Source organism: Pituophis catenifer, unplaced genomic scaffold, assembly GCF_029215685.1.
Source record: "Pituophis catenifer annectens isolate HBS135680 unplaced genomic scaffold, rPitCat1.0.hap2 SCAF_2, whole genome shotgun sequence".
Taxonomy (NCBI): Eukaryota; Metazoa; Chordata; class Lepidosauria; order Squamata; family Colubridae; genus Pituophis; species Pituophis catenifer.
Window position 1 is genome coordinate 55,848,796 of NW_027256882.1, and position 27,165 is coordinate 55,875,960.

The following is a 27,165-nucleotide window of genomic DNA, read 5'->3' on the forward strand; positions in this document are numbered from 1 at the left end:
AAAATGCTAAAATGCTATCTCTGTTTATTGTGGCTGTTTCATTCTTTTAGGTCATTCAAAGTTTAACATCGTGAGATCACAATTGTGATCGCTAGGTTATGTGTTGAATACTAAACAGTATCAACAACTGAAAATTGACATTTCAGTATCTGAATCCACCCAAGCAGCCATGTTTCGTATTTCTTCTGGGCATGCCCATTTAAAAGAGATGAGTCCAGAGAACATGTGATTTTTGGTGAACAGGTCTTTCAAATATTAATCAACATGGCCAACATCCACATTCTGTTTGCTTTATAAACATTTTATCGTGTCAGTAGCCAACCTAAATCTCCCATTAGACAAGAACATACTGTGCCTCTTTTTCCCCGAAGCAAGTGATAGGACTAGTTACAGCCAATTGATGTGCTCACCACTGGGTGCTGAGGACAAGGCATGTTCAAATTAAACATGAACTCAGAGTTAACTTTAAAATGTATTTTGTTCTGAAAATTGAGAACTCCGAGCAGCAGAAAGGTATCTGCTTTCCATTATGCTAATGGCCTTTTCTTCCCCTTGTCAACATTCAGGCCTATATCTAAGTGCAGAATTTGGCTCACGGCTCAGAAAACATCCTCTGTTTTTCTGGTATGGGTTGTGTCTATGCTATTGAAAAGCCAGATTTTGGATTTTTTAAAAAAAAGTACTACAAAAGTTACTAATTTAATAACACCCTGTTCCCATGAAATTGACATTTATTGTTTTTTTTTCTTTCCATTTCTCACATATCAAGTATAATCTCACTGACTATGTATTAGAAAGTGAGCTGCTTGAATCGAGCTCATCGATTCTCATAATCCTTCTATGAATTCTGCACAGGAGGCCAGAATTGGTTGCACATTGCAGCATAACAATGCAAACAAACCTGCAGCTGGTTCCATTTAGGCTTTTTACCTCTTCTCATATGAGCTCCCAGTTCAGGATTCAAGGGAGGTGTCTATCAGCCCGCTCTCCCTTCACTGTTTTTATATTGGACTATTTTTTTTTTTTGTTGTTGTTCTATATCATGCTGTTGTCATCCTTGTTCAGATTTTAGGAGAAGTGGTTAAGTTTACTGCACCAGTCTCAGATTCAAGACATCATATTTTCTTCTGACATTTAGGATAATGAGGGACAAAAGTACTGGAGATAAGGCTTTGGCTGAAACGAGGTATGAGTGAGTGAGCATTTTTCTAGTTTAGGCATTCCAGATGAATTCAACGGAAACGAATAATAGAATTTATTGGTAAAGCCATGATGAAGTGGGGAAAAATAAGATAGTAATAATTTGATGTTTTTAGGATGCCATTGACCCAACTTCACACTTCCAAGATTCACTTTTATTTTATTTATTTATTTATTTTGAACTCAAAAAGGCATTAGTTAGGACTGTCATACAGTACAACATAGAATAGAATAGAATAGAATAGAATAGAATAGAATAGAATAGAATAGAATAGAATAGAATGGAATGGAATGGAATGGAATGGAATGGAATGGAATGGAATGGAATGGAATAGAATAGAATTTTTTATTGGCCAAGTGTGATTGGACACACAAGAAATTTGTCTTGGACAAATTTATTTTGCATGCAATTCTCTGCAGGTTTACTTAAAATCAAAACTTTATTGAGTTTAGTATAATACATACTCTTATGTAGGATTGGTCATACTTTTTTTACAAATTATTTAAACATAATCATCCCAAATGTTCTTTATCCAACACTATTGTCTAGTGAGAAAAGAGAAGGTTTTTTTGCTGGAATTGTTAAGTAACTGAAACATAAGGAATAAGATGCCTAATAGCAGCATAAGATTCCTTAGATATGGCAACATTACCATCTTTCTGAAACAAGGTAAAATTGTACTCTTCAGGTTACTTAACTCATAAATCATCATGTTTTGCTTATTTACCTTTAGTGCCCTTGAAAGAAAGCTGAGAAAAGAATTAATATATTGATAGTTCCATTTTTTATTAATCCTGGCAACAGCATTATTTGATTCCGATTTCTACATCGTCCATGTTCATAAGCTCTAGTGGATACCTGGGCACACTTGCATTCTGTTTACCTACAAATGGTTTATCATTTGATGAAGAGATGAAAAAACAACTATAGAGGTATTTCAGAAGCTTGAAGGTTGAGCCCCAGTTCAAGAAGTTTTACTATTGATATACTTATAGGATGATTTTAAGTAGGAATCATTCCTAAACATAGCCTTAGGAATGTCCTATGTATACAAGCTTCTCATGATTCAGGAATATGTATTCCAAAAATTGCTTTGTCAAACTCTTAGTCCATGCACAAAGTTGGGCAGCCCCATCTATCTTAAGAGTTCCACTATTGACTACTGCCTTGAAACCTGGCCCTGGATCATTGTCTGAATACACTTTGTCTAAGGTATTTTATCTTCATTTGGAGCTTGTCAACATGTCCTCTTCTCTTTGATTATCTTTCACATATTTCCACCTCAGTAAGATGATTCCTTTTTAATTGAAGTCCCATGATATTGCCATTCTCGCTTGGCTGCTAACTGACGTAATAATAAACAGTTTGTCTATTTTCACCAAATTCACTCAGAATCAAATGTGGGGGGGAGAGCCAAAGATGCTGCCCTGTATGTTAAATCAAAATGGTGGTATAAACGCAGTCCTTATAATGCAGAGTTGTTATTTCTGTTGTTAGATATGGTTTGTGTCTAAAAATAACCATAGCTAGAGAAGCTGATATATGGTTTCACTTCTCTTAGCAGTTAAATATTAGTCATACTGAGTCACATTTTAATTTACTATAATACACACTGAGAGAATTCAGTAGAATCCATGCTAAACTTGGATTCCAACTATTTACTTGAAAAATATTGAAAAAGTAAAATATTGTACATAGCTATGAACTATGTTGCACCTTTTATGTGGACTCTAATCCTTAGTTCTAGTTTTAGTGCACTGCTTTTGTAAAGCTTTATTGTTTTGATTTGTATTTCTCTTAATATTTTAATGGTATAAAAATCAAAATATATACAAGTTAATTGAGTAATTAATGAATAATTAAAGCCAGTTTGATCTAGTGCAGGGCTGTCAAACTCCCGGCCTGCGGGCCAGATGCTTCACGTGCTGGCCACACCCACGCCCGGTTTAGCGAAGTGGGGGGGAGTCCAGCTACATCATGTGATGCCACCATGATGATGTGAGTTTGACACCCTGGTGTAGTGGTTAAGGTACCAGGCTAGAAACTAGAAGACTGTGATTCTAGTCCTACTTTAGCCACAAAAACTGGCTGGGTTTTTGGTTCAGTCAATCTCTCTCAGCCCACAATGTCAGTCTTGAGTGGTAAGCCTGTTAGACAATTTCTGTCACAATAAATGGATTGCCACTACATTGATCACAAAAAAAAAAAAAAGCAGATTCTGCACTTGTGTGAAAATGCTAGGAAAAATTTTAAGAAAACTGATAAAGTCAGTTGTCCCAAGAACCACTCAAATTTCAAGCCTAAATTTTAAATGCAAATCTATCTTCTGAATGAGTCATCTACAGAATATATAGAATAGAATAGAATAGAATAGAATAGAATAGAATAGAATAGAATAGAATAGAATAGAATAGAATAGAATAGAATAGAATAGAATAGAATAGAATAACAGAGTTGGAAGGGACCTTGGAGGTTTTCTAGTCCAACCCCCTGCTTAAGCAGGAAACCCTATACCACTTCAGACAAATGGTTATCCAACATGTTCTTTAAAACTTCCAGTGTTGGAGCATTCACAACTTCTGGAGGCAAGTTGTTCCACTGATTAATTTTTCTAAGTATCAGGAAATTTCTCCTTAGTTCTAAGTTGCTTCTCTCCTTGATTAGTTTCCACCCATTGCTTTACATCAAGGTCATCCTCTTACTCAGTTGTAAGAAACTGCTAACGTTATTCAGGAATGTCATTACGTTGTCCAGCTGCAACAAACTTAAACACAGTTATGAAAAATAAGTAGTCCACATTTCAATACCACAGAGCAGAAATTTTAAGAGGGCACAGTGTTTCCAGTGTAAAAGTTAATAATTCTGTAGACATACAAAAGAAAGCAAAGTTCAGCCTTTTTAATAATTATCTATAATCATAGCAAAGGCATATAAAAATAATAACTTAACAAAAGGACACAATATTTGCTCACTTATTAATCTCTTCTATTTAAATTACTTATGTATTATTACTTTTAATATTCTTTCCATGGTGGAATGTATGTGAGAGTTGGAGATAAAATGAGACAGATGTAGTGACCATGGTTACTATGGGAGCTGTTTCCTTAGCAATGGCAAAGCAAGTCATCAAAGCAATCAAACATTTCTTCCTTTTCTCGTTTTATTTGTTTTTACTAGTTTGCATAGACTGAGCAGCAGAGTCAGCTATTGAGAAAAGACTTACTTCAAAGTAGGCGAGTAAAAACAGATGGGCAATGGGGTCATCTTTCACAACTGCTGCCTGGACATGGAGTTCAACAACTTTTGAATGATGACCAAACAATGATCAGTTTCTTTTCACAGTAGAATTTTGTCAACAGTAACAACAGCATTTTTGCGCCTTATTGTTCATGCCATTTCCCAAACTTTCTGAAAACCACCCAATTTAATTTAATCTTATTTTGTGTATTTTGTCTCTTCTGCATTGGATAGCCCCTCTAGCCTAAAACATACAATATGAAGAATGAATGCTGAAGAAGCTTCTTGGATGAGAAGTGAAGGATACTGTCCTTTGGGACAGTATGAAGAATGGTTGCAGGATTTGGGTACGGCTAGTCTATACTTGAGAGAAGCAACCTGGAATTAAGAAGAAACTTACTAACAGTGAGAATAATTAACCATTCAAACAGCTTGCCTTCAGAAGTTGTGGGTGATTCATCACTGGAGGTTGGATAGCCACTTGTCTGAAATAATATAGGGTTTCCTACTTGAGCAGAGGGTTGGACTAGAAGACTTCCAAGGTCCCTTCTAGCTCTATTCTGAATTGAATTAAATTAAATTAGCCAGTTTTGAAAACAGTGGCCTTTCAACAACCTCTCAATTGCATCTATTATTTGTTTCTTTAAAGTCACCCGGTTGTCACTTTTTCAACTGGGTTTTCTTTGTTTTTCCTTAAAGATGTTTTGCTTCGCATCCAAGAAGCTTCTTCAGTTCTGATCTGGATGACTAAGAATCTCCAGACATTTATTTAAAGTACTTTATTTATTTAAAGAGCAGCTTGAAGGCAGCTAATAAAATAAGCTAATCCATGTTTTCAGGCTTGCTGTCTAAAAAATATGCAAAAAAAAGCAGGAAGATATGTGGAATGAAGATGGGCTAAGAGTTCCAGTGTCATTTCTTAAAATTCTCATAATTGCTAGCAGGAATGGATATGTTTCTGAGAAAGGAGATTGCTTTTACAGAAGTGCTGATGAAATGACCTGCTTCTGATTTCTTTCTGGTTCTGAGTTATCTATTGAACACTGGATGGGTGAGGTTAAGGTAAAAGTTCCCCCGCACATGTGTGCTAGTTGTTTCCGGCTCTAGGGGTGGTACTCATCTCAGTTTCTAAGTCAAAGAGCTGTCCGAATACGTCTCCGTGGTCATGTGGCCGGCATGACTAAATGCCAAAGGTGCACAGAGCACTGTTACCTTCCCACCAAAGTGGTTCCTATTTTTCTACTTGCATTTTGTACATGCTTTCAAACTGCTAGGTTGGCAGAAGCTGGGACAAGTCACGGGAATTCATTCCATTACACGGCACTAGGGATTCGAACCGTTGAACTGCCAACCTTCTGAACGAGAAGCTCAGCATCTTAGCCACTGAGTCACCATGTCCCATGCGTGAGGTTAGAATTGGGTAATTTTGGAAATGTCTAATATTGTCAACAGAATTTGAATTATATCTAGTTCTCCAAAATACCCTGTACCGGTGTCCTTGTCAAAAATAGTTCAAAGAAAAGAATAAAAGATAGCATCTGGAAACCAAGCTGATTCTGAACTGACCTTGCCCTTCTAGTGTATTATGTCTGACAAAAATTAATTAAAACTGCCAAATCATCTCTTCCATATGGATGGAATATTACATTATTTCCACATGTAAGCAGAAATCATGATAACAAGTAAAATACAATGTACAGACATGATGTTCTACATGTCCATGCCGATATTGCCTGGGCATGCAATAGCTCTCTTGGGCAAAATTGCCTCCATTCACTCCTATCTCCATATTAACCTCATTCCATCAATTCTCAGAGATGGATAGAAAATACCATTCTCCATTTCATTCCACTGACATGATGCCAGAAGATAAATGTGAAGATCATGGAAATGCTTGCTAGAAAAAGAATCAGGATTTCTTCCACTGTGATAAAGCTACAACCTAAATATCATCTATGCGCTCAATTAGATTTTGTCATATAATATCAGAGATCTATGTTAGAACTGGATATAAATGACAAATTGTATTGAACATCATTAGGATCAAAAATAGTCTCCTCAAAAACCATAAATGCTTGTCACTGAGCTTTTTTGTTTTGTTTTGTTTTTGCTATCTTTGGAACTTGTTTTAAAGTCTTTATTTGTATTTGCATAAACAGAACAAGTCTTAGGCAAACTATCCTAATATATAAATTATATTTTACTGAAAGAAATTTTATTAATAGAGATAAAAAAAATTGCTAAAAATAATCTAAAAATGTCAAAATTCTGAAGAGGTTCCCATTCTAGTGAATTGTTTAAAAATGTCTATTTTAGGAGAGATTGGTATCACTAGACGCTGTGGGTGTTATGAAATAGCAGCAAATTATTAGTTACTTGTTGCTATTTTATTTTTACCAGAAATGAAGGGAATTTCTGGTTCACAGGCTGCCTGGATCTTGAAATATGAATGCTGGTGAGATAAGTTCCATTTCTTGCTTTGTTTTGTTTTGTTTTGAGCAGCTATCTATGTAGGACTGATTTCAGTATACATGGTGTGTTCCCTAACATATAAGATTTGTAGGACTCTTATGTCCTTTAGAAGGACTCTAGAATCTAGTTTTAATCCAGTTGATATTTTCTCAATTCCAGAATTTGTCAAGTCTCTTATAATATTGATTTATTGGCTCCTTGTTGCCTGGATCAAGACATATGAAAAGCAGAACAGTACACTGTTACCAAACTCCATATTTATTTATTTGTTAAATCTTAAACAATGCTGCAAAATAACTTCATAGAAAATAAAACATGGAATAATTGAGTTGGAAGGGACTTTGAAGGTCTTCTAGTCTAACCCCATGCTTGCGCAGGAGACTGTATACCATTTCAGATAAATGATTGTCCAGTCTCTTTTTGAAAGCCTCCAGGGATGGAGCATCCACAACGTCTGAAAACAAGTTGTTCCATTGATTGATTGCTCTCACTGTCAGGAAATTTCTCCTTAGTTGTAAGCTGCTTCTCTCCTTGATTAGTATCCATTCATTGTTTCTTGTCTTGCCTTTCAGTGCTTTGGAAAAGCATGTATTAGTAATCTGTCCAAAGGCTCAAATAAAAGGATCATATTCCTAATTTAAAGCATGATATAGGGGGGGGGGGAACCATGTTTTCCTATTATTACTCATGGAATGAAGCTATTTGCAATTATCCATTATAGCACACAGAAATGTCAACTTTAACATGGTTCATCTGATAATATGAAATACACATACATGTAAATAAGCTTGAGTTAAGACCTTTATAACAGTGAAAAAGCAGTGTTGAACTTTCAGCTTGAATGGCTGTTCTTTTGTTATGATGTTTTGCCATAATCGAGGCTACCATCTATAGCAGAGGTGTTAAACAAGGCCCGGGGGCCGGATCCGGCCCGTAGGGTGTTTAGAGCTGGCCGGGGCTGCCCTAGAAACAGTGAAGGACTGTCCCACAGTTCCTCTGCCAGCAAAAACGGAGCTTGGGAGGGCTGCGTGCGGCCCTCCCAAGCTCCGTTTTCACTGGCAGAAGGTTGCAGGAGGCTGTCCCAGCTGGAAACGGAGCTCGGGAGCCCATTTTCACTGGCAGAACACTCGGGCCACCACAAGTGCCCCCGACACAAGTGACATCAAGTTGGCCACGCCCACCCTGGACCTCTGAGGTCAAACACAACCCTAATGTGGCCCTCAGTGAAACAGAGTTTGACACCCCTGTTCTACAGAAGAACTGCTTTAAAATGTGACACTGAGCAACTCACAGGCAGCTGAAGTGGGCTGACTAGGTTCTTATATTTGAACCTGGCAAACTGATCTCTGATTGGCCTGTGTCATTGGAATCCAAGAAAGTTGGTTCCTGATTGGTTCCTCATTTGGTACCAGTTCTGCTTTTGGTACTGCTGTAGTCTGATTCAAAGACAGACCAATCATGAACTGGTGATCTTGTAGATGCCACCCACAGCTGCTGGTAGTATGTCAGGGAAAAAAAAAGAATACTAAAATCATGGCCACTCAGGTTGAAAGCTCATGACTGCTTAAAGTATTCATACTCTGGATCCAACTCATTCACATATTAAACACACCAAAGTATTGTTACTTGTTTTTACTCGGTTTAAGTATTTTTATTTGAGGGCTGGGTTGCAAATTTCCTAGTGAGTTGTGTACCTACTTATCCAATTTGCTGTTCATAAATATTGATGTGTTTGAGAGCAACGACTTTTAAGCAACTCTGTTTTTACAAGAGACTTTTTTTAATCCTATGTTTGAGAAATATCATTAATAATATCATATCTTTAATGAAAAATGAAAGGTGCCAATACCAAACACTGTAATAGACTTCTGGCCAGATTGGATCTCTTCCAACACATGTGAAAAACACCTGCACATAAAAAAATTTCCTCCCCCTTGGAGTCAATCTGAGTTGCCATCGTTCTGTGGCACATAGCTTTTGTAGTTAGCTCTGCCTGGTATCAATTGAGGAAGACATAAAGTGTTCATTAATAAAGATCTGATTGTTGTGTTATCACAGATTCTAGAATCATAGTTGAATTAGCTTGCTAAGTAGCACTTAGCCATAATTTCCTGTTGGTTGTACAGATTTTAATTAATTTTGCCAATTTGCAAATAAAAATTAAATGTAGTTGAAGCATTAAGGGGTTCACAGTTTCAATAAATGGCCCTCAGTGATTTAACCACATGCCTCCTGTTAATAAAAGTGGGAATTACACAGCTAAATCACCCCCCACTGCTTTAGAAATGTACCCCCAAGGTATACAGATCAGATGCTGTATGTCAGATTCAACTTCTCCATTTTTCCCCTAGATTAAGGCTCCAGGAGAGTTTTCGGGTACAACTTTTTATTTAAAAAACGGATTTCTTCAAAAAGAAAATAACAGAATGGGACTAAGAAGACACAAATACCTTTTAACTGTAAGAGGACGTCCTCCAAACATCTTTTTACTTAGGTTGTATTTTAACTCCTTTGACACTTATTCCTAAATTGCCCTTCTCAAATAAGAGTTTTGCTGAGTTTCAAAAAAAAGCAGGACTCCGCGAAATAACAAGTTACTAAAACTGATGTTAAAGTAAATTAGGCTTCATACATAGCATTGTTTCATTGTAGAATTAATAAAACAGCTGGAAAGATAGTTTCTGCTCAGGGAAAGCTTTATTTAGAATGCTAAGGTTCAGACCAAACTCCTACTAAGCACACAGAGCATTGAGACAAAGCGTACACAAAATAGCATCTGTATTTATATACTTAAAGTCACCTCCTTTATTACATTGGTTTAGGCATCTGGGCAAAAAAAAAGGCATATGAGGGGGAGAGAGAGAGAGAGAGAGAGAGAGATTTATACCCTCTCTTGGGCCCCGCCTTGGAGCTTCCTGTTCCTGTATTCTGATTGGTTGTCAGACTCCCCTGGGGCCATGCAGGGGTAACTTTGTAGTGTCTTGAATCCCAAGCTTGGTTGAATCTTGCTGGATGATATAATCTCCCCAGGTGCCATGTGGTGAGTTCCCATGTGCTAGATGGGTAGAGGGCTAATTTTATCATGTCGATGTCTTAATCCCATCACCCTGGAGCTGAAGGGGGGGCAGGGAACTGCTTTCTGCCTTTTTAATATTTCCTAAAATATTTCATTCTTCTAGGAATGGGGTGGGTGCTAACTTCCTACACTCCAGAGATGGGTTTCAGCAGGTTCTGACCAGTTCTGGAGAACCGGCAGCGGAAATTTTGAGTAGTTCAGAGAACTGGCAGTAAAAATTCTGACTGGCCCCGCCCCCATCTATTTTCTGCCTCCCAAGTCCCAGCTGATTGGGAGGAAATGGGGATTTTGCAGTAACCTTCCCCTGGATTGGGGAGGGAATGGAGATTTTACAGTATCCTTCCTCTGGAGTGGAGTGGGAGTGGAGATTTTACAGTATCTTTCCCCTACCATGCCCACCAAGCCACGCCATGCCCACCAAACCACGCCCACAGAACCAGTAGTAAAAAATTTTGAAACCCACCACTGCTACACTCCTATATGGTGGGATGAGAACCTCCTTTTACCTGCTGGTGATTTTCTCTAGTGATGCATCCCAGAAGTTTGTTTGCCTTCATAGCTGCCTGGCCACACTGCGTACTCATTTTGCAATCATCTGTTATGAGCATTCCTAAATCCTTTTCTTCTGTTGTTCTGTCTAACACCGTATCCCCAATACTGCACCCTGACAGAAGAGTCTTTTTTCCTCAAGTGCATGGTTTAACATTTAGAAACATTGAACCACAGGGTACAATTTTGACCAATTTTTCAGCAATCATTTTCGATGTTATGAATACCCCCAGGAAAATCAACTCTATTGCGCACCTCTGTGTCATCAGCAAAAAGACAAACATTACCTAGCAAGCCTTCTCTCACTTACAAACATATTGAATAGAAGAGGACCTAGAACTGAGCCTTGTGGTATATGGCTTGTGACTACTCTCTGTTCAGAGAAGGGGCATTGCTCCTACCTGAGACGCAACTTCTCGTTGGGTGGAGACAGCAGCCAGGATGGGGTATGCTCATCTGCAAGGCAGACTGAGCCTGTCAAAGTTGCTAAGTCCCGCCCTTGTTACTGGGCAAACCCAGCTTTTGGCGAAGTCAAGAAGACAGGCTCGGCATGTGGGACACCAAACAAAGGAGAAAGAAAGGAGACAAGAGACAGAGACCAGACTGGCCAAGGGAGGGTCTGGCTGCTGTCTCCACCCAACGAGAAGGTGCGTCTCAGGTAGGACCAACGCCCCTTCTCCATTGTGGGTGGAGACAGCAGCCAGAATGGGACATACCAAAGATTCACGACCCTACAAAAGGGTGGGACCAGGCTGGTCCGAAATACCCTCCCCTGAAACAACATGCTGTAGCACCCTATGGCCAAAGGCAGCATCTGCTAAGGCAAATTTGTCCAGTTTATAGTGCTGGATGAATGGAGAGGGCGAAGTCCACGTAGCGGCCCTACAGATTTCCAGCAATGAGGCCTGTGTGGCCCAGGCTGCTGATGTTGCAGCGCTGCGGGTAGAATGCGCAGTCAGTCAAGGAGGTCTTGGAAGGGAACGTAGTTCGTAGGCTTTGGCTATCGTTTCCGGATCCAACGTCTGATGGTCGTAGATGACACCTTACTGCCCAAGGAAACCGGCAAGAAAGAAACAAAAAGAGATTCTGTCGTGCGGAAGACTGCTGTTCGCTTAATGTAGATCCACAGTGCCTGCCGGACATCCAGATAGTACCACCGCCGTTCGAGCCTGTGGGTCGGCCGACGGCAAAAGTTGGGCAGGACAAGCTCCTGCATGCGGTGGAAAGTGGTATTAACTTTAGGCACAAATGTCGGGTCCAGCTGGAGTACCACACGGTCCCCGTGGAACACGCAGAGATCATCCCAGATGGAGACGGTGGCCATCTCTGAGATGTGGCGAGCCGAGGTAATAGCTACCAAAAAGGCAACTTTGCACGTCAAAAGCCAAAGGCTAGTTGTCTGTAAGGGCTCGTATGGAGTATGTGAGAGAATTAAGAACAATAGAGAGGTCCCAAGTTGGGTACCTATGTAGAACTGGAGGGCAGAGATTTGTAGCACCTCGCAGGAAACGGTGAATCAAAGGATGCTGTGCCAGAGAGGATAATGATCCAAAGGTAAGCATCGACGAGATCGCCACAACCTGCCTTCGCAATGTGTTGGGAGACACACATTGAATAGAAGAGGACCTAGAACTGAGCCTTGTGGTATATGGCTTGTGACTACTCTCTGTTCAGAGAATGTTCCATTTACAGTTACACACTGGGATCTATATCCTGAGCCAACTTCCTAGCCACTGGACCACCCGGTGATTAAGTCCTAGCCTGTATAACTTTTTTTTATGAGCTCATTGGCAATTAGACACACACAGAGACACACAGAGATCGCTCAAAGTCGATTCCCTTTGTGTATTGTTTGCAACCTGTCAAACCCTAATGTTATCTCAAGCAAGCGTTTTAGTTTATCTCAAACCTCACATTTTTATCTGGTAATGGAAGAAAATAAGTTTTTGCTTCCTTATTTCTTTGGGGCCTACAACATCGTCTTTGTTTCTTCGTGAAGTTAGCTTTGTTCCCTACAGTCTGAGACTTTGAAAAAAAAGAGAACTAAGTGCAAAAACATTTGCTTGCACAAAAAAAAAAAAAAGTTTACTAAAACAGCCCTTCAAGTTTAAAAGAAATAATAACATTTACAAAGGAAGTGTTATAAAGAAGATTTATTTCACAGATTGCTCTACCCGTACATTCCACTTCTCTGCAATGAGAAATTTTTTTTGGTTTCCTGTGTTTAACCAGGATTTAGTTTCCTTGAAAGAGTCATTGAAGATTTAAGATGTTTCTGCAATATACAGGGTGTACCAAAAGTCAGGCCCCATTGACAATTTATTATTTAAATTACACAAAATGTTCAAATTGGTTGCCATTTTCTTCTAAACACTTCCTTGCACATTTGATGCATGACCTTTGAAGATTTCTATGTATAGTAACATTTTCTCTGATTTTTTTTTTTAAATAAAATTAATAAAACATGTTGGGATTTGCCCATGGCTTTGACTTTTGGTGCACTCTGCGTGCCATTGTGTGTGTGTGTGTGTGTGTGTGTGTACACACTCATAAATTAGCTAAGATTAAAGGTTCACAGCATTAACTTTGAAGATCATAGATCAGATTTCTGAAGGAATCCATAATGTGGATTGTTTGCTGGAAAGTGGGGGCAGCACTGTCCCCTTTCCACTGTTGCTCTGTCTAGATTGTGCCCCCTCTCCAAAAAAGGACAGGGGCTTCATTGCTTCTACATATTTGAAAGCACTTGAAGGCAGTTTCCTTTCAGTTATTCATATAGATTTTAGTAGTTCCCTTTAACAAGTGGAACAAGAATGATGAGTTGTAGCACCTATCTCTCCTTAGGAAATTTTACTTTAAAAAACAACAACAACCATATAATCAGGAAGTAATCAGCTATTCATTGCTGTGTGTCAGGTCTTAAAGAGAAATTATTCTTGAGGGTGTCCATATAAAAAATATTAAGAATTCAGAATGAAAGAATTAGAAACTTTTCTGTAGAATTATATAACCAATATTTATTTATTTATTTATTTATTTATTTATTAAATTTATATACCGCCCTATTCCTGAGGGACTCAGGGCGGTGAACAGAGAACGATAAAAATACATGTAATACAAACGTTAATAAAAAACCAATTAAAATATACTAAACACTCTGGTCCTAGATAATTCAAGACATCCCAGTTTAAAATAAAATCAAAAGCAATATAAAGGGAAAGTTAGGCCAGGCCGGCCTGCTGAAACAGGAATGTTTTGAGGGCACGGCGGAAAGTGCGCAGATCCGGAATCTTCTGTATCTCTGGGGGGAGCTCGTTCCAGATGGTGGGTGCCCTCACAGAAAAGGCTCTCCCCCTGGGTGCTGCCAGTCGACACTATTTGGCTGACGGCACCCTGAGGAGCCCCTCTCTATGGGAGCGTACTGGGCGGTGAGAGGCTATTGGTGGCAGAAGGCGGTCTCGTAAGTACCCTGGTCCTAAGCCATGGAGCGCTCTAAAGGTGGTAACTAAGACCTTGAAGCGCACCCGGAAGACCACAGGGAGCCAGTGCAGCTCGCGCAGGAGGGGAGCCACATGGGAGCGCCATGCTGCTCCCATAACTACCCGCGCGGCCGCATTCTGGACCAGCTGAAGCCTCCGGGTGCTCCTCAAGGGGAGCCCCATGTAGAGAGTCTAGGCGTGAAGTGACAAGGGCATGAGTGACCATATTTAACGAGTCCCGATCCAGAAAGGGATGCAACTGGCGAATCAGGCGAACCTGATAAAAAGACCTCCCGGCCACAGCCGTCAAGTATTCTTCTAAAGACAGCCATGAGTCCAAGAGGACGCCTAAGTTGCGAACCCTCTCCGTGGGGGGCAATGACACATCCCCAATAGTCAGTGATGGCACCAACTGACTATATCGGGATGTCGGAAACCACAGCCACTCAGTCTTGGATGGGTTGAGCCTGAGTCTGTTCCTCCCCATCCAGATCCGTACAGCCTCCAGGCACTGGGACATCACTTTAAGGGCATCATTGGGGTTGTCCAGGGTGGAGATGTATAGCTGAGTATCATCAGCATACTGATGATACTTCACCCCAAAACCACGGATGATCTCACCCAGTGGCTTCACATAAATGTTGAACAGAAGGGGTGAGAGAACCAACCCCTGTGGCACCCCACATACAAGGGGCCTCGGGGTCGACCTCTGCCCCCCTGTCCACACAGACTGCGACCGATCAGAGAGAAAGGAGGAGAACCACCGCAACACAGTGCCCCCCACCCCTAACTCTTCCAACCGGTGCAGCATGATACCATGGTCGATGGTATCAAAAGCTGCTGAGAGGTCTAATAGGACCGGGACAGAGGAGCAACCCCTGTCCCGGGCCCTCCAGAGATCATCTACCAATGCCGTTTCCATGCTGTATCCAGGCCTGAAGCCCGACTGGAACGGATCTAGATAAGCCGATTCATCCAAGTACTGAGGAAGCTGTCGCGCTACCACACTCTCAACAACCTTCGCAACGAAGCGAAGATTGGAGACTGGACGGTAATTAGCCAACACTGCTGGGTCCAGGGAAGGCTTCTTGAGGAGAGGCTTCACCACCGCCTCTTTCAAGGTGGCGGGGAAGGCACCCTCTCTCAAGGAAGCATTTATAATCCCCTGGAGCCAGCCTCGTGTAACTCCCAAGAGGCCAGCACCAGCCAGGAGGGACACGGGTCCAATAAATATGTGGCCGCGCTCAGTCTGCCCAGTATCTTGTCCACGTTTTCCGGAGTCACAGAATCAAACTCTTCCCAGGTAATATTCTCAAGACTTGCCTCCATCCTCCCTCCTGAATCTACCCAGTCAGAGTCCAAATTTTCCCGAATCTGAGCGATTTTGTCATACAGATATTGTACAAAGTCCTCGGCTCTACCCTCCAAGGGGTCTTCCCGCGCTTCCTGGTGGAGCAGGGAGCGGGTCACCCTAAACCGGGCGGCCGGGCGATTATCTGATGACGCAATAAGAGCAGAAAAATAGTTACACTTTGCCGCTTTTATTGCCACCAGGTAAGTCTTAATATGAGACCTTACCAGTGTTCGGTCAGATTCAGAATGGCTGGCCCTCCAACTGCTCTCCAGGCATCTTTTCTGGCGTTTCATCTCCCTCAGCTCCTCGGTGAACCAGGGAGCCAGGTGAGATCGACGCCGGGTTAGAGGCCGCAAAGGCACGACCCGGTCCAAAGCTCCAGCAGCCGCCCTATCCCAGGCAGCCACTAGGTCTTCAGTCGAGCCGTGTGCCAGAGCCTCAGGAAATGGCCCAACCTCCATCTGGAACCTATCCGGGTCCATCAGGCACCTGGGGCGGAACCACCTCATCGGTTCCGCCTCCCTGTGGCGGGGTGTGGCGGTTCGAAGGTCAAAGCGAAGGAGGGTGTGATTGGACCATGACAAGGGCTCGATCGCTATATCCCCAATCTCGAGACCACTCAGCCACTGACCAGAGACAAAAACCAGGTCCAGCGTGTTTCCCCCCGTGTGAGTAGGGCCATGAACTAATTGGGTCAGGTCCATGGCCGTCATGGAAGCCATGAACTCCTGAGCCACCTCAGACGCCTCACCGACGGATGGCAGGTTAAAGTCCCCCATGGCCTAGGGGTATCAATCGCCACCGCGGCTATAACGTTGAGTAGTTCAGGCAAGGCCGCTGCCACGTGGCAGGGAGCCAGGTACATAACCAGCAGGCCCATCTGCACCCCATGACCCCACTTCACAAGGAGGGACTCACATCCGGCCGTCTGAGGAACAGTGGCCTCCCTCGGTCCAAGACCCTCTTTAATGATAACTGCCACCCCCCTGCCCCTTCCCTGGGACCTTGGCTGATGAAATACCCGGAAACCGGGTGGGCACATCTCTACGAGATGGCCCCTCCTGGCCCAACCAGGTCTCCGTAATACCCACCAGGTCTGCTCCCCCCTCCTGAACAAGATCACAAATGAGAGGGGCTTTATTTACCACGGACCTGGCATTGCATAGCATCAGCCGAAGGCCCAGGACCTGGGGGTCTGTGCCACCTGGGGAACGAGAAGAGCATTGGGGGCCGGAGCATGCCACCGCTTGAAGACAGTGAGCACGCACTCCCGCAACTTGATGTGGCCCCCTACTCCCGCCATATCTGCCCCTCCCACCTATAGTACTGATGTAATGTCTATCAATAGCACAAGCTCTAACCCTCTCCTTGGCCCCGGATTCTGCATCTCCTCCGCCGTGCTCTTCAGATGGACTAGATCCTGTCCCTCGCGGGTTAATCCCTGAACCCATACAACCCACCCCCCTCCCGGAGGCCCCCCAGCCTCATTATTTACATTGGAAACCACCCTCCTCCCAGATCCCCTTAAAATAGAATTTGAAAAACTATCTAAAAAACCCCAAAGCTTCCGGTTCTTAGCATACCACCTCTCGGGGTTCCAAAATCCGTCCTCGAGGGCGGCCCTAGATAACTGGGAGGGCCAAACTTGCGAGAGGGGGGAATCTCGCAGTGCTAGGAGCTCTGTTATTATGCAACCTAGAGTGGTGGGATTTTTTGTGACTTTTGTACCAAGGGTGGGTTCTACTTACCTTTACTACCGGTTCACAATGGGGTCACACGCACATGTGCTTGCTTCGCTCGCAAATGTGCAAAAGTGTTTTGATGACATCAGAGTCAGTGGGCGGAGCCTTCTGCCAGTTTTACTACCAGTTCTATAGAACTGGTGCAAACGGGGGGCAACCCACCACTGTTTTGTACCTGTATTCAAAGGGGTGGAATATATTTGGTGACCAAGGGTGCAATGAAAAGGGGAAATTTTGGAAAGAGTGTTATTTTTCCATTTGGGAGCTAGAGAAGATTGTTTTAAATAAGGTAAACCTATCTGGCACTCTTTATTGTTTAGTTCACTGTCAAAGAATGGGAAAATGTGCTGCCAATTTTCAGTGATTTGCCACAGAAAGTTGATTCATAAAACAGCATGCCTGCCTAGCCAGGGTCTCTCCCCTGCTTTCTGCATTCATTTCAGTGTCTCCAAAAAAATTTCAGACACTGAAAGGAAGATATTTAGGTCAAGAGTTAGAGGTTGCTCCAAATATGCCACTCGTGACCATTCCTATTCTTAGGTAAGTGTAACAGTTGAATAGGGGCGCCTGGTTGGGTAGCCATTTACAATACTGTTTACAAGCTGCATGGATACCAGGATGTTTGTTTTATACAATATTTCATAATGGGACTTCTTCCCTGTAAGCTGTAGTGGTAAAGCTTATTACACTGTGAGCTGAGGCTATAAGGCTAAAGTTGCTTTTCTACTGTCATTTATTCAGTTAATTACTTAAAAGTCACAGAGCTCTTAGCTGTCCAGTCATGATGATCAGTAACCATTCTCATCTGTAGCATTTTTTTTTCACAACATAGGTGCATTCATCCTATTGGAAAATACATTTTTAAAATGTATATAATCTGGATAGAAACTATGAATCATTATGTCAATTAAATATTTCATAGTGTTTTACTGTAACTTAGGGGTTAAATTCCCCGTGTTATTTTTCTCCCCAAAGATAAAGCCAACTTTTTAAAGTTTGACATCTTTCTTTGATGTTTGATCATTTAAAAACATGGATATTTTAGCAATAGTTGAGCCATATCTTTATCTGACATTTTGTTTTTCATCCGTTACTACTGAGTACGCTTCACTAAACTTAGATCAATATCTTAATTTGATGTGATACTCAGGAAAGGAACATAGTATATGTATGCCTGACTGATTCAATTATCAGCTTGGAAAGAATGGATCCAACTGATCTCATACCAAACAGAACTTTAATGGACGTCACTCAAATCCTGAGTTCTGCACTTTGGAGAAAGGAGTTGCTGTAGCCTCGTCATGAAGCCTCATCTATTTTCGAACTTGTCTTACAACAGGGAGAATAATCGTTTCAGGGTAGAAGCTGCCCTATCCATAGAGAATTTGGGATACAGCAGCGTGGTTGGGTTGCAAAGGTGGTATTCAGCCAGTTTGGACCAGTTCACCAGAACTGGTAGCAGAAATTGCAGGTGGACCTGCTTCTTCGCCGCCGGCCCCCAGCTCTATGCCATGCTATTTTGGCACATTTTTGAGGTGGGGTGCATGCGCGGAAGGCAGTCAGGCATGCGAACCGGTGGGGGGGGGGCAAACCGGTAGTAACATAATGTGAAACCGCTGATGGGTTAGCCCACCCCTTCATACCCATCCATCTTCACCCACCCATTGCAATTCCAAGACTTAAGAATGATGAATCTTTGCCTAAATCAGTGATGGCGAGCTTTTTAGGCTCTGTGTTTCAAAAATTCAGAAAATGCCTAACTTGACTCAGCTGGCGGGTCACACCTCCCTGCTCCAGAACAAAAGAGAAACAATCTCTTTCCCCCCCATCACCTGACCCCTTTTAGGCTACCCTGAACAGAAGCATTCTGAAGCTGGATCTGAAATAGAGACCCAGGGCTTGACTTCAGCCCTAGTACCATTGCTACCTCTCAAAAAAGACCAGCTTGCACTGTTCCCCAAGGAGTGCAAGCCTTGGCAATGAACATAATTGTCCCTTGCGGCAACATTCCCTATTATTTGCCATGCACAACTTACCTTGTTCTCTTTCTACTGACCCATTTGAGGCTGCTCCAAGGTGCATGAGACCTATGTTCTTTTTTAAAAAAATAATTTTTATTGAGTTTTTAAAAACAAAGTAAAGAAAAATACAGAAAAAAACAAGAATACATTAAAAACAAGTAACAAACATAATGTTACATCATATATTATTTTACAGCTTACTGTATCGATATGGATATGTATTCTTTATTTCTTATTCAATCTTTCATCTGTGTACTTATATTTACATTAGTATCTTTTACAAAACCATCATTATCCGGTTAACACTGTTCAGCAATTTACACTTCCTAGTTTTAACCCGGTTAAATTAACATTCCGAATTGTTATTTTGATTTCTTTTTTCTAACCAATCATATAGTTTATTCCACACTCTATAATATTCCGATTCTCCTTCATTTCCAGACCTATGTTCATGAGCTTTGGAGAATGCTCTTCTGCAGCCTCTGGAAACAAATGTCAAAGCACACCTTGTTCTTACACTATTTTCTGGGTCTTCAGAGGCCACACAAGAGCACATCCCATTCTCACACAGCCTCCGCAGCCTCCAAAAATCAGGTAAGTAACCTTTTGAGAATAGTTGTTGTCAGAAGTTGGTGAACAGTGCCACCCCCAAAAATGTAGTGTATTAGGTAGCATGTCACAGGTTTGCTCTCACGGGCCTAAAGCCTTGAATTGCAGTGGGTGAAGGTGAATGGGTGCAAATGGGCTTTGTCCCAGAGCCAACCTTTTCTCTCTGCTTTCCTCCAATTACTTTCCTTAAACATCTTTTTATTCTTCTTGCATTGTTTCCTTCTAAGCTGTTTATTGATTGCAATGATCTCTTTTTTTCCTTTCTTAAAAAAAAAAAAAGCCAAAATACATCAAGTAAAACAGTCCAGACAAAACATCAACACTTAGAAGCAAATAAACAAGCTCAGCAAGAATGAGAAACCTCAATCTCCAATTAATATAATTTCATAAATATGACCTCCATAGAGTCTCATGAGGTTGGGGTGGAGGGAGAAATCAGGTAAATGAAAAAAAAAATGTGCAATGTTTGTTTATTTTTTTTTACTTTTTTTTACGTATCTTTAAAAATGTAATCCTTTACCAGCTGAAGTGGGATTTCTGCACAAAAAGGTTTCATTTTGTTGTCCTAAACAATGGCCCTACAAGGTAGGTTGGGGCAGATCATGATGTGCAAAATCACCCAGCGAGCTTGCTGAAGCAGCTGCATCTCCACAGGCTGTCTGTCTTCAGCTCATAAATTTCAAAATTCCAACCGCAATGATCATCAAACTGGAAGCTAAGCAAAACAGCCACATTACATATTTAGAGTTGATTTGTTTGGGGAGAGAAGGCGGGGGGGGGAGTTTCCCTTCGAGGGCTTCCCGTGACAAGCCTATAATGAAATTTATCTCTTTATTAAGTCTCCCCCATTAATTTATTAGCTCCTATTTGTTTGCTGCTAATGCACCGCTTAATCAAATTCGTCAGTGAGGGAAAATGCAAGTTTACCTTTTGTCTCTTTCAATTACCATTTGCTAATTTAAAGATTTGTCTTAACTAAGTTAGCATGCTTCTCCTTTGCCCAACTGCTGCAATTATTTCAGGGGGTTTGTAATGCCAACTGATATGATAAACAATATTTATGCTGTGCTGTAAAACAGTTTATAACTTTCTTTTAATTGCCGCTTCAGTCTTTAAAACCAGAGCTCAGCACTTCAATAATAAGCGTATTAATTTGTTGTGCGTTTAAGTTCTTACAAAGAGAGACAAGCATTAATTTTGTTTAGTTAAAACAAGCTTTGCTTTTGAACAGCAGGTGGTAATTGAAAGAAAACAAGGCCTCATTAGAGTAGCGTCTGGTGGCTCATGATACAAACATAGCACACTACAAAACCCAAACACAAGAGCCCTGAAATAAAGTGGTCATCATCTAATTAACAGAACATGTTTTAATTACCGGGTAAACTATGCAGCTCAGTGTGTCAATTTAACTGATGTACTAAGTGCCAGTTTACAATATCAGAAACAGACAAATAATTGGAATCTAATTACATCCAGGTCTATTGCACACCAGTGCCTCAAGCCCATCTTAATAAACAAGTTTTTACATCAAACCATGAATAGCAAATACAGCCGTGCTGTTAATTGCTACATTGTGATATTGGGACTTTGCCAGCTTTGACTATTAAAATAAGCTCTTGTGCGGATTTCAGTTGCTCTGCTACGCTTTAATTAGAATCAAATGAGAGGCAGAGATCGGGCTGTATTACTGCAATTCAATATATGTAAATAAGATAACTGGCTAATCTTTTTATTTTATTTCTGAGCCTCTGTGCAATAGGAGGTTTAGTTATGGTAATAGGTTATTGCTTTGCAAATGAAGAGGGACTTACACTGCGAAATAAATCAAGAAACACAGGAACATTTGAGGAGGGTGGAAGAAGCCATGCCAACCAAACGACAGGCTAAAAAATAAAAATTTCAAAATATAAAATAATATTTAGGAACATTTTTTACTATTTCCATCATGTGAGAACTCTAAGTCAACCCCTGGTCAGTAATCGTTTGAAAATTCAAAACAGATCAAGTGAAACATTTCCATTGTTTGTTAGCTTGTTAGGTTCAACACAAGATGTGTTGAACATCATTTGCAGTGGTGAATTATCTTTAAGGGGAGAAAGTGGCAATAGAGAGAATGACAGTGTAGCTATTGACACTGCTATTCTCTCACACTGTTATGTGGCGAATGGTAGGTCACGTGACATAACCATGCTGGTCAGGGGTGGGTTCTACATTTTTTTACTACCGGTTCTGTGGGCATGGCTTATTTTGTGGGCGTGGCTTGATGGTCATGTGACAATTCTTTAGGATTTAGCAGAGGTATTGGTCTACCAGACTTTTAACTGCTTGCAGAGCCATACCGATCTACCCATTTGTTTTTGGAGCGTTCCAGTCTACCCATTTGTTTTTAGAGCGCACTGGTCTACCACCACACTGCCTTTTACCGCTGATCAACTGTAGGGCGGCCCTTTGAAGCGCTGCGGCAAGAGTTTAAACAGTTTTTTTTTCCTTCTAGCCGATCAGCTGGGACTCGGGTGGCAGTGAATAGATTGGGGGCGGAGCCAGGCAGAGGTGGTATTTACCGGTTCTCTGAACTACTCAAAATTTCCACTACCGGTTTGCAAGAACCGGGGAGAACCGGTAGCAACCCACCATTGATGCTGGTCCTAATCCTTCTCTATCAGTGTAGTCTGGCTATTTTCAGAGAGTTCTTAAAAATGGGTGCAGAGAAATGTATATAAAATGAGTACATCAATAGCTGCTAATCTTCCTGTTCAGAAGAGGTGAATGTTGTTCTGAATGTTGTTGAAAATGGAACAAGCATGGAGCAGCACATTGGCTTCATGGTCTACCTGTAGTTAGTTTAGAAGCAGAGTACTAGACTCATAGTTGTTATGAGTCTAGTACTCTAACTCATAACAAATTGTTATGGGTAGGGACAGATGCTATGAGTCTAGTACTCCAACTATAGGTAGACCATGAAGCCAATATGCTGTTCCATACTTGTTCCATTCTCAACAAAATTCAGAACCACCTCCTCTGAACAGGAAGATTAGTAGCTGTTGATGTACTTATTCTCATTTCTCTACACCCATTATTGGGGAAAGGTTTATCACAATGCAAGTTCCATCCTTTCAAAACTGCATTGCCACATTGCAGGAAAGTATGTGTTTGGCAGAGCTTGTGTTTTGATCTTGCAATGCCTATATTATTGTCTCTTTATTCCTCTGTGGATGTCTCTAGTTATATTGTCTACTGAACTAATCCAGCAGAACTTTCACATTTTTTATTAAATAGTGTATATTTTACTGTACATAGCCCAGAGTTCCTTTGTTAGGGAGAAGTGCAGTTCTTAAATAGGGTTAAAATATGATCCTGTACATTTCATCATTTTTTTTTTATCAAGTTAAAGTTTAACCAGTGGCAGCATTTACAGTCAGAAAACAGCAAAAACATTAGGGCAAAACTACATGTTATATTAATTTAAGAGCCTGTAGTACAGTGGACTAAAAGCACTGTTATTAACATCTGCTGCTTGCAATTACTGCAAGTTCAAATCTCACCAGGCTCAAGGTTGACTCAGTCTTCCATCCTTTCAAAGGTAGGTGAAATGAGGACCCAGATTGTGGGGGCAATAAGCTGACTTTGTATAAATATACAAAAGTATGAAGGCTATTGCTTAACACATTGTAAACCGCCCTGAGTCTCCGGAGAAGGGCGGCATATAAATTAAAGCAAAAAAAAAAAAAATTACCATAGATATCACATATCTGACTTCTCTTTCCAGAATTGAAATAATTGCAGATGAGTGTAGAGACTTCAACTTTCTGTCATACTTTAGAACCATAAAATCATGGCGTCACGTGAAATGGAAAAAGTCAATTCTTGTTCTCCAATCAGTGCAGGAATCTGAATTAAGCATCCCAGACACATAAACTATCTAGGCCTGATTTTAACACTCCAATAAAGGTAAATCATTACCCCTTTCAGTAACTGGTTCCACTGTGAAACTGTCCTTACCTTTTTTTTAACCTTCAAGTACAAGCTGCTTTCCTACTGTAATTTAAATATATTATTCTGTGTCTCACACTCTGCAATAAAAGGGAATAGGTCTTGACCTTCTTTTATGTTATGTCCTTTCAGGCATTGCTAAATACTATCACAGTTCTCTTAACTTTTTTCAAGACTAAAGATAGCCACTTCTTCAATCTTTCTTAGCATGATCATCCTCTGGCCTAGTCAGAAGATTGGACCCGCTGCAATTTCTCTGAATCTTTCTGAAAGTATTGGACACGTTATACTAACCAAAACAGTACATTTATAATTTATTTTTATTTATTACATTTAATAGAGCTGTTCAAATTCAGATTCATGCCCACTCCAGCATAGCATGGAATGATTACTTTAAAATGGCACTTGGTTTTTTTTTGTTTTTGTTTTTTTGGCAGCCTTCTACTTCGGGCTCATATTCAGTTTGTAAACCTATTACTTTTCAAGCTTTTTGTTTCCACAAGTGTTGTTATGAAGCCAGGTGAACTCAACCTAGATCTATGTACTTGATTTTTGTTTCCTAAGCAAAGGACTTGGCACTTGTCTGTTGTTAAATTTAATTGCCTTATTTTCAGCCCATCAAGATCATTTTGAATTTTATTTCTATTTTCCAAGGTATTAGCCATTCTGTTCAATTTTGTGTCTTCTGCAAAGCTGATCAGCATTCAGTCCATCTCTTCATCTAAATGAGTGATCGAAATATAGAAGAGCAGAGGACCAAGGACTGATCCTTGTAGCACCCCACTCTAGACCTCTTTCTACTTTAATGAAGAAATACTGATGAGGACTCTTTGAGTATGATTTTGGAGGCAGCTAATTGTCATGCCATTCAGCTCACACTCAACTAGCTTGCTAATCAGCATGTCATGAGGTACTCTGTCAAATGCTTTGCTGACCAGCAGATGTCTACAGCAGTCTCATAGTCTGTTAAATATGTTACCCTATCAAAAATGACATAAGTTTAGTCTGGCATGATTTATTCTTCATAAATCCATACTAACTTCTGGAAATTATCAGTTTGTTTGCAAGGTGCTTGCAAATCACTCTATTATTGGCTGTAGATGTTCCCCTTTTTGTTGGAGAATCAAAACAGGAGTTACCTAATATTTCTCTTTTCTTTGTTACTTATTACCTTCTTCACAGAGCAGCTGGCATATCAAATCTAATGGACTTGTTTAATGCTGTGGGGGGTGGTATAATATATGGTTTTGGAAAATGAAACATTTTCAATTGAAGGATTAAGTTTCTTGTGGTCTCAGTCTGAATTGGTGATCCCATATACTTATTCTATAGGAGGGGTGTCAAACTCAATTTCATTGAGGGCCACATTAGGTTTGTGTTTGACCTTGGGGGGGCCAAGGGGGCATGGCAGGTGAGGCATGGCCAGCTCAACATCATTTGTGTCAGGGGCACATGTGGTGGCCCAAGCATTCTGCCAGTGAAGACGGGCTCCCAAGCTCCGTTTTCAACTGTGACGGCCTCCTGCAACACTCTGCCAGCTCAACGTTATTCGTGTTGGGGGCACCTGTGGTGGCCTGAGTGCTCTGTCAGTGAAAACAGGCTCCCAAGCTCCATTTTCAGCTGTGATGGCCTCCTGCCGCCCTCTGCCAGCAAAAACAGCTCAGGAGAGCAACATGCAGCCCTCCCAAGCTCCTTTTTCGCTGGCAGAGGCACCGTGGGCTGGTCCTTTGCTGTTTCCGTGGGCCAGATCTAAGCACCCCACAGGGCAGATCTGGCCCGTGGGCCTTGAGTTTGACACACCTGCTCTATAGTATATAGAAGCAGAAGGATCAGCTGTATGTGACTCAATTAATTCAATGTGTTCTGTCAAATGCGAATTTTCATGACTCACTGAAGACTAACTCATTAGCTCACATGCCACAGCATCAAAACTTTTTCATGCATTAATACAAAAGTCTGTGGCAAGTCAAAAAGGAAGACAATTATACTCATAATTAAACACATTTAAATTATGATTTTTTTTAAAAAAAAAACTTTACTGTTAAACAGATCCCCTTGAGCAAGAAACAACAAAATAGCCATTTCATTTTGGCCACTTAGCTGGCAACTTTTTTCATTAACCAGAATACCAAAATTTGATCTGATTATTGAATTCATTTATTTTCATCAGCGCACAGAGGATTAGATAATTTAAAATATCTATCTCATAATAAGCTGCCCTTGCTGAACATTGAGATCTTTCACTTTTGGTCTTCTCATTTGCTATCCCTTCTTTCCTCTCTCTTTGCCTCCTTCCTTCCTTCCTTCCTTCCTTCCTTCCTTCCTTCCTTCCTTCCTTCCTTCCTTCCTTCCTTCCGCTGTTCCACCTCAAGTCAACTTCTCTGACCAAGCATCAGCTCTGTACTCTCTCTGCCCCAGAGAAGCAGAAACAGTGCTCTTCTTCCATAGAGTGCAGCAGCAGGAAGGATTACACTGCTTGGTAGGAGAGGCCTTGGAGGGCCAACTACACAAGCCACCTGACCAGGGTCACTATTTCCAGAAGCCTAGCTACTTAGTTCCATATAAACTGCCACAGCTACTACCAACGTACAGCTCTACTCCTTAAATATCTCCTGTGGTTAGAACATGTAATGCTGGCATTGCTAAACCCTCTGCTTAGTGCCTACAAAATATTCCTCTAGACTGATATGATCCCTGAATTGGGGATTTGAGACCCCTTAAGATGTTGTTATACTGTAAAGCTTGATTAATTTTACAAAAAGAGTTACCAAGATACAATGATGAGACAAGAATAGTTACCAATTAAGAAAAGAGCATGGTTTACTTTGTGGAGAGAAGAAAAGAGTGTTGTAATTGGACACAATGTTCCATAATTTGTAATGTTTATTTATAGTATAATGTAGTTGTTTATTATTTCTATTTTTGGAGGGTAGCAGGATTTATATGATCTAAGTAAGACTACACTGCTAATGTAAAGGAATCTATTCAAAGCTGTAGGGAACCCTATTTAAGATCTTTTTGATCTGTGAATTTTACAACTTCATCCATAGTCACTGCATTACACTGCACTACAAGATACCTCTTTTTCATTCTCTGGCATTGGGAGCTGATCCAGAATTTATTTATTTTTTATTTATTTATTATTTGTCAAGCATATATAAGATAACAGATAAAAGTATAAACATAATTTGAATATAAGAGTAAAAAAGGAATAGGGACTCTGGTGCACTTATGCATGTCCCTTACAGCCCTCTTAGGAATGGGGTGAGGTCAACAGTAGAAAGTTTAAGGTTAAAGTTTTGGGGGTTTGGGGAAGAAACACAAAATCAGGTAGTGCATTCCAGGCATCGACCACTGTGTTGCTGAAGTCATACTTTCTGCAATCTAGTTTGGAGCGGTTTACTTTGAGTTTGTATCTATTATTTGTTTGTGTAT